Consider the following 9,170-nt stretch of genomic DNA (forward strand, 5'->3'; position numbering starts at 1 on the left):
AAAAACTTATTTTTCATTTGAATCCTCTGCTTTGCTTGAAAATTTCATAAAAGAGCTTTCCTAAGTTTGAAAAAATTAATTTTTGAAATGTAATCTGAAATTTAAAGAACTTTTAAGTCCAAAAATAATTTTATGAAATTGTCATAAATGGCTTTTTATGAAAATTTTAATAAATTATTCTCTAGGAATGTGCAATATCAAGAGAAACAAAACGAAAATATGTTTAAAAAATCTATTTTTGAAGGTGTAGGTGAAATTATGCAAAAAATGCGTCATAAATAAAAATATAAATATGATTACAATATTCGATTTTTATGTGTATTAATTTGCAATCTTTATGTTTTACACTAAACATAAAAAATATACTAATTAATTAGCATAACTATTGAGTTAAGAAACGAAATCAGAAAATATTATGAATGGCCTTTTAGATAAGTAATTCTGTATTCACTCATTTAAAATTCGAAAATGATCAACTGAATTATTCCTGAAATAGAATAATTTTTTTAAAAAAAATGTTATAAAAGCGTACAAGTCAAATAAAAATAATGATAATAAGCTAAAATTATTCAAAATAAGCTAATAATAATAAAATAAGTTAATAATAGTAAATTAAAAGGAATAAGAAATACACACCAGTATAGTTTAGTAAATATACGCTTTTGCCAACCTGAAGTGTGACACATTACATATTTACGGAGGGGTGGGGGAAAATGCGGATGCAAAACATTACCATAAAATAGTTTAAGAGGAAACACCAAAATGACTGTCGAAAAAAATATATTTTTTTAAAAGCAACTTTTATGATTGCATAGTGAGGATAAACTTGGATTTTTATTTTTGCATCATTTAACATGTTCTGAGCAAAATTTAAATCCGATAATAAGAGTAAATTAGGTCAAACAAAATGCCTGCACGATCTAATATGTACAATTTCCTTTTTGAGATATCTGAAAGGTCAGACATCAGTCAAATCGAGTTTCAATTTCTCCATCAAATTTAGCCGATTTCACGGAGAAAAAAAATTCTAGTAAAATCACCGGCAATGACAATTCTATTATTGAAAACCAAAATATATTGAAGTTAAACCCTTTAATTAGTTAAAATTTTTCCTTTCATATGATGCTGTTCATATATAATTTTGGAAACTATGGTTTTCAAAAATATAGCTCTTATTACCACACATTTGGTAAAAAATACATAAGTGAAAAAAAAAGTTGTATTAATTTTTTAAATTAATTTTTTTATGCCATGCTCTGATTTTTCATGAAGAAATTGACAAACTTTACCACATTTACCAAATTTTATCACAGATCATTAAACCATATATCATTGTTAATTTTATCATATCATTACAAAAGCTCTGCGGTAAAAAAAATACCGAGGTTTTTGGTGTTCCCATAGAGATAGAAACACGATCAATTTTATCATATTCTAGCAGGTTTGATCATACTTTTTTTTCAATGTTGCTTTAAAATAACTTAAGAAAAAAAGATGTAGTTTCCCCCATAATACAAAGCATGTTTTCTTATATATTTAAAACAAAGCAAAAATCACATAAAAAATGCGCCAAAAGTTAGGGTCTACCACTTAATTAATCAAAAGCTATAAATGCAATAAAAATACTATATGTTATGGAAACTATGTGTATATATGTTGTGAAAATTTCAAGTGAATCAAATGTTAAACGCCGCTTTACCTTGTAAAAAGTATCTACTACTTTTTGATTTATATGGGCTATCATTTAGCCTTTTAGAGCAAGTGCTTACTATAAAACTATCAAGAAAAAAGGGTTAAATTATGGAAATTTTGCCTTTGACTTTTAGAACAAGGGCTTACTATAAGACTATGAAGAAAAAAGGATTAAATTCTGGAAACTTTGACTTGGTCTTTTAGAGCAAGTGCTTACTAAAAAATATTAAGAAAAAGGATTAAATTTTGGAAATTTTGACTTAGTCTTTTAGAACAAGTGCTTACTATAAGACTATAAAGAAAAAATGATTACTTTTTGGAAATTTCACAATTGTGTTTCCCCTAAAGAATTTCTGAATACAGAATTCAGAATATAAATTCTTGATCGAATTAAGTTACTTTACAAGAACATGTTATGGAATAAGAAATCTGATATACCGTAATTATTGCAGTAAGAATTGCAGTAAATAGGATATAGGATATAGGATATAGGAATAGGATATAGTATTTTACAGTAAGAAAGGATTTTACTGTAAAATGAAATTTTTGGATGATGCAGTACTTTCGGTTGTAAAGTGAAAGTACCATAATTACCATAATTTGTACCGGAATTTCTTACTGCGAAGAACATTTAACTCCATAATTGAAGACTAGAAATAAGATAAGATTGTTAGAGTTATATTTTGAGTTCTAAAGAAACGCAAATTTACACGTGCAAGAACAAATCCAAGTGATACATTTTTGACAGAAAAGATTGATGAATAATCAATAAAATTCTAAAATTTACAGCTGAAACATTTATTAAAAACAAGTTTGAATTTATTAAAAGTAATTTGAAAGTTTTTTTTAAAGAAAAATAGTTCAACTACTGTTGCTTTTCTATTTTGTTTTATTTTATTGAGCAATTTGAAAAACCTGATCACTACTAAGTTCCTAATGAATAGTGAAAAGTTCATGACGCATTCAATTTAAATGCAGTTCAGGTCCACAAAACTGCCCTGAAGGAATAAAATAATTCGTATGCAGTCTTAGATCTTGAAATCTGGTTGCTTTTAAACTGTTTTTAAAACATAATATCAATTATTATTTAATTGAGAATCATTATAGTTAGCTTATTTTTTTGCATTATTATTAAGTATTATTACACAGATAAAAAAGCATGGTCAAAGCTACCAGAATAAGGAAACATTTACCGAGTTTCTGACTCTATGAGAACACCAAAAAGCATGGTGATTTTTACCGAAGCGATTTGGTGATGATTTTGGTAAAATTAACATTAAAATATGGTTTTATATAATGTGATTAAATTTGGTAAATGTGATATCATAATACCTTAAAGCATGGCATAAAAACCATTTATACGGTTAAATTTGCTCTTATAATTTTTACTAAATGTATGGAAATAAGAGCTATCAGTTTGAATACCAGAATACCATTACCACATGAACGAAAAATTCCCAAATGAATGGTTTAAATACCAGATATGAATAATACTAGAATTACGTTTTTTTCAAATTTTTCTTAAATCAGAAATGTCAATACCATACCTTAACACTAATTTTGTTAGAACTTTTTCTCCGTGTATTATAACTTATGAAGTTTTATTATGTGCTTCGTGATTCCATTAAATTTCTTTTGCCATTGTATATGGTGACTGGAAAATATTAAATCAACGCATATAATTTATGATAAAACTATTTTATTGTTTGCTATTCTAAATTGTCTTTAAATTTTTAAATTTAAGTTAATGAGAATAAAATTAAAATGGTATTTATAATTTTGGTTATTGAAATGTTCTACAGACGATAATTTTAAAAACTCAGTTTTTACATGATTATGTATTGAAACTGCGAGTTTACATGATTATGTAATTCACAGCGCATCCTGCGTCGCACTCCAAGCTGAACATATTACTCTGTACTGCAACTTTTGCATTTTTACGAAAATCAATTCAATATTTTGATACAATTATCCTAAGAGGATAAACTACCAAAAGATGCACAAAAAAAATTCTTTCATTTTTTGAACATTTTACTATATTGTTTCCCCTTAGGTGAATAATATTACTTGAAAACGAGCAAAATAGAAGAAAGTTTCAATCAAAGTCATATCAATACATAAAAGTGAATATATTTTTACAATACTTTCATAAAGCAACCATCAGCCAGGTTATCTACTTTCTTGGATAAGCAAAATAAGATACTTCGTTTAGTTTAATAAATGCTCCTTTTATTGTCCATGTACCTACCATCCCCCCCTCTTTATTTCCCCATCTTGACAGTTTACTATTAAAATCAACAGTCAGTGTCATCAATGGCATCAAAATCTCACCTTTTCATTGTTATTTTAACGTTAAACATTTATATTCGCCTATAAAGATAAACATTCCATAACGGCCCACCCATCTGACATAGTGAATTCTCATCATAATGAAATTTAACTACAAATGTATCGTAAAATTACAATTTTATAACCCTCCTTGAACAGCCAACCCAATTTTATGGGTTTACGGCTACTAATGTTCAACTCCGTAGCCTTGTAATTTTGAACCCGATCCAGAAGACAAGAGAACTTCTGGATCGAGCATTGGGAGGAATTTCCCTTCGTGGAGGACTTTTTGAAGGAGCTAACCCACATTTGCGTTACACGGAGAGGAAGACCACGAGAACCTTCCACGGTTAGCCTGACGGCAAGGGGACTCTAACCAATGATCTATCTACCACTGAGGATATTTCACGTCAGCACTGTGGTCAGTGCTAGCCGGATGCGAAATTCGTATCGACTGGGATTCGAACCCGGTTCACCTCAATGGAGGGCGAAGGCTCCATCCCCTGAGTCATAGCGGCTCTGCAAAATAATAAGTGTAAAAGTCCGCTGATGCTCAATGAAAATTATTTATTGGATTTTGTAGCGTGATTGGCAGGGTGTTGGACCCACGTATGCGAGAACGGGAGTTCTAATCCAGCCGGCCGATGACTCTCCGGGTAATAATTGGTGACTGGTGCTCCTTAGATCTGTCGGGTCACAAAGTCCTTCCTGTTCCCATAACAAACAATACCTCCTAGGTAACCGAATTGGAAATTGATTGTCCTTTGGTTCAGGTCAAAATTACGATGTGTGTATGAATGGATGTATGAAAGGATCTTCCCTATAAACGGGTGTGACGTATGAGTGTGGCGGAAGTCGAATTCTTGGCCATAGATGGAGCCACTGGAAAGCAAAAATTCACTCCCCCTCTGCCTTAATGGCCGACGACAACAACAACAATTAGTATACTGCTATTTATCATACACCATATTTATCATACACCATATTTATCATACAACGGTATCTTTTCATATGTTTTTTAAACCATAAAATTTTAATCATATGAATAGTTTTCTTCGAAATCTCTTGAAACTTAAGCTAACATGTAATTATCAAGTCGGAAGTACATTTGTAACACTCAGTAGTAAAAATTTTTTTTTTGCTATATATATTTTTAAAAATTTATCTTCTTTTTAAACCATTTTAACACCTTTGGAAAGGAAATATAAAATTTTTAGTTTGGAATTTTTAATTTTGTGATATTATGTTTTAGATACTGTAACATAACATTAACAAATTGAAATTTAAAAAGTTATTTTTCTAAGTCTGTAAAGGGTTAGAGGGATTAAAATTTAGTTATGTTTTAAAAAAAGCATGCATAATTTTGTTGTAAACTATTATTATAATTATATTATTTAAATTATATGCTATATATTTTTTAAAATTTGCTTGTTCTACTGAATTTATAAGTTAAGTTTGTTAGTTATTTTTTGAAAAAAGCATACATAACTTTGTTACAAACTATTATAATTATATATCTTTTGGAATTTCTTTGCTCTACTACGTTTGTAAAAGTTTAATTTAAGAAATATATCACACAGAGGACAAACTATTACTTTTTAAATAACTTATGGCTAATATTGCTGCGTATTTAACAAAAACGTTCAAAAACACAAATATTCTTTTAATTTTGTGGTATAATGAAATGGGAGTTTTGATTAATAATTGTAGGTTTTAAACACTTATGTTGAAAACATTTTTACAAAATTTCAAGTAAATTGGGTCTACCGATTGATTTCGCAATTGAAAAAAGGGAAAACATCGTAGAAACTCATTTTAAGATATAAAAATAAAGAGACAATTAATAAAATGCAGACCTAAATAAATTTTTAAATATTCAAAAATTTTCTCACTTGAAATAGAAAAAAAAATCCTCTAATGCATTTGTGGAGATGTAGTGTATCTACCACTACAAAATTACAATTACAATTCACTTGTATATAACACATGATATCTCGATTCTATGATGGGGTACCTTTTCATAGATGAAGGTTGACATAGTCGATATCTACTCTCCCCACATTGGTGACCCGAACTTGATGTGAACACACTTACTTTTGCAGAAACGCCCACTTCGATCTGAACACGCGCGCCTACTCCGATGGATGGTCCACATTGAACAATTGACTTGCTACTTGTGACTGCGACATAGTCCTCCTCACGCTGTTGCTTCTCAGTCTCGATCACACACAACGTAGAACGTACACACTCGACTGCTAAAGGCAAAACAGGAGCTACCACGACCGTGAACTTAGTACAGCTCTCACGATCAGCAAAAAAAGTACGGTGATCTTAATACAGCTCTCCCGGCTTCGCACAAAAACAGCAATGTCTCAACTAGTGGTATTCATACATCGAATTCTATCATAGTTATAATTCTGGGAGGAGGGAAGTACTGTGAAGTTTGACGATTTATCCAATATTGGTCTAAAAAATTTTTTTACGAATCCAGAAAAAACGAATCTATTATAATTAAAATTTAGTCGAATTGCCGAAATCACAGATGGATTACGGACATATTATAAGTATAAGGTTGCATTGAAAGGAAGTAAGTATCGTAAAACATTAAATGTTTAGTTTGAGAAACATTATAAAAATTGATTTCATTAAGAGTATTGAGGAGCGATGAAAAAAAGTAATGTTGATAAAGCTTTTCCTCTATCTACTTAAACACTGCTTCTTGTAACACATTTAAAAAATCATTCATAATTAGCAGAATTGATGATACTTTCATAAAAATAAGATTCGCTGTTTTGCAAAACTTATTAAGTACATTTAAACTATTTTGATAATTCATATAACTTGAAAATAAATCGTATGCGATCTAATTTTTAATATTTAATAACATTCAAAGTAAAGCTAGTAACACAATCAGTGCAAAGCACTTTTTCTAAGCGGCAAGGTAAAGAAAATGTGTTATAATTCAGAAATGTAAGTAACTTGATATGTAATTACAAATAAACAATAAGTTATTTTTAACATTTAGGACAGTTTTTGCTTCTTTTTTTAAAATAAATTTGGCAGTATTATGGTCAGCCCACTGCTGAAAACTATACAAAAAGCTACTTAATTCATGTAAAAAAAATGCATAATTTTTTTTCGTTCAAAACTAATTTTAAGTAAGGATATTAAGGTTATGTAAAAATTAAAAACGTTAAACATTGCAATAGCATTGTTTTTTTAATAAGGTTAGGGACGACATAACCTTATTACATTTCTTATCAAAGTGAAAGTGATAAGGAAAGCATGTAAAAACGTAAAGCTCACTGATTATGCTAATTCCCACAGCTGGAAAATATCTTTTTATCGATATATTTTTAATTTTTTTTAACCAAAATTTTTATCAATTTTTTATCTATGTTCAACTTAAAAGAATTGCATGTGAACCAAAAGTGAAAAGTGAAAGGAACATAATTATTAAAATTAAATTCAACACAAAGAAGTTATATCAATAAATACGAAAAAAGTTTGTAATTTCCAACATGTAGCATTTCGCATTATTTTTAAAATTAATTAATAATATGATAAAATGAACCAAATGATTCTGCTGACTTGCTTCAATGTCACCTAATGATAAAAAAATAATATTTTTTAATTTATGGCATTTAAAAAATTCCACTTTAATTTTGTCAACTTATCTCGAATACTGTAAAATATTACGAATAATTACGGCATAAAGCACCGGCACTTTGGGTGCGTAATTCGTAAAATTCATTTTACCGTAAAATAGTATACTGTAGTTTTTACAGCAACATTTATTTAAATTATTGATTGAGTGATTTTACGGAAATTATTACTGTAAAACTGTTACGGTATATCAGATATTTGTGTTTCATAACAAGTTAATAATAGTTATAAATAGGGCGGTCACCCTGAGTATCGGTAACTTTTACCGTTATTTGATCTGGGATATTTAAAGTGTATGCGGGGTAAATTAGAGATAACACAAAGATTTAACAGAATTGCTAGAAAAAAGGCGTCAATAACACAATTCCTTTATATCAAACTTAAAATTATAGAATGAGGGCACAGACTTTTTTTAAAATTTTTTTTTCTGAGATTTTATTATTTCGCGTTAAATAATAATTATATAAAAAAGAGCCTGGTTATGCATCAACATAGATAAAGTGGTAAAAAAATATTAAAGATCAAGGTAGACAAAGACACGGAGAAAAAAATTTCTGATAAGATTACCGATAATGACAATTTTGATGAAAAAAGTAATCCTGGTAAACCATTCATTTATTACTTTTTCGGTTCATATGGTAACGGTTCTCCGGAAATTCTGGTTTCTAAAACTATAGTTCTTATTGCTTCATATATTGTAAAAGATACAAAACAGAAAAATAAATTTAGCCGAATAAATGGTTATTCTATTCTCTAATGTACTATGATAAAGCCACCAAAATTTAAAAATTAATAAATTTTTTTCACTTATTATAAAACCTCATTTCACTGTTGATTTTACCGAAGTCATTACCAAAGTGCTTCGATAAAATTTTTTGATCTTTTTGGTGGCCTCATACAGCCTGAGACACTGTAAATTTTACGATATTCTGGTAGTTTTGACAATATTTTTATTCTACATTCTTTTAAACCCTTAAGTTAAGGCAAATTAAAGCTTGATAATTTATTAGAATATCATATGCTGCCTGAATTCATTACTAACTCATGAATATAGGTAAATATTTCATATATGGTTTTGGTTAAAATAATTATTTATTTTTATCATTATTTTTTAAGAAACTTCGAAAAACAATATGAATACTTTTGGGAAATTCTTTTTATTTTTCAGTTTTTTTGCCTCTATGGTTGAAAAACATATTTGACTGCCTATTGAAACTCTTTTTAAGTCATTAGCATGATTTTTAAAACTTAATATCGTAAAATTATGCGCACAAAAAGAAATAGTATTTAGCTCTAAATAAATTAAATGATAAAATGTTTTTGAAGTATTTTTCGAAAACGTTTGCATTTGAATAATATCTGTGCTCATATTAAACTCTTACAAAAAATTCAGAACCCTAAGTTTTAATTTAGATTAGGTCAAAAAAGTTATTCATAGTTTTTTTCTCCGCGAGATCAAAATCTCCTGAGCCCCTTAAAACCGT

Source organism: Parasteatoda tepidariorum, chromosome 8, assembly GCF_043381705.1.
Source record: "Parasteatoda tepidariorum isolate YZ-2023 chromosome 8, CAS_Ptep_4.0, whole genome shotgun sequence".
NCBI lineage: Eukaryota > Metazoa > Arthropoda > Arachnida > Araneae > Theridiidae > Parasteatoda > Parasteatoda tepidariorum.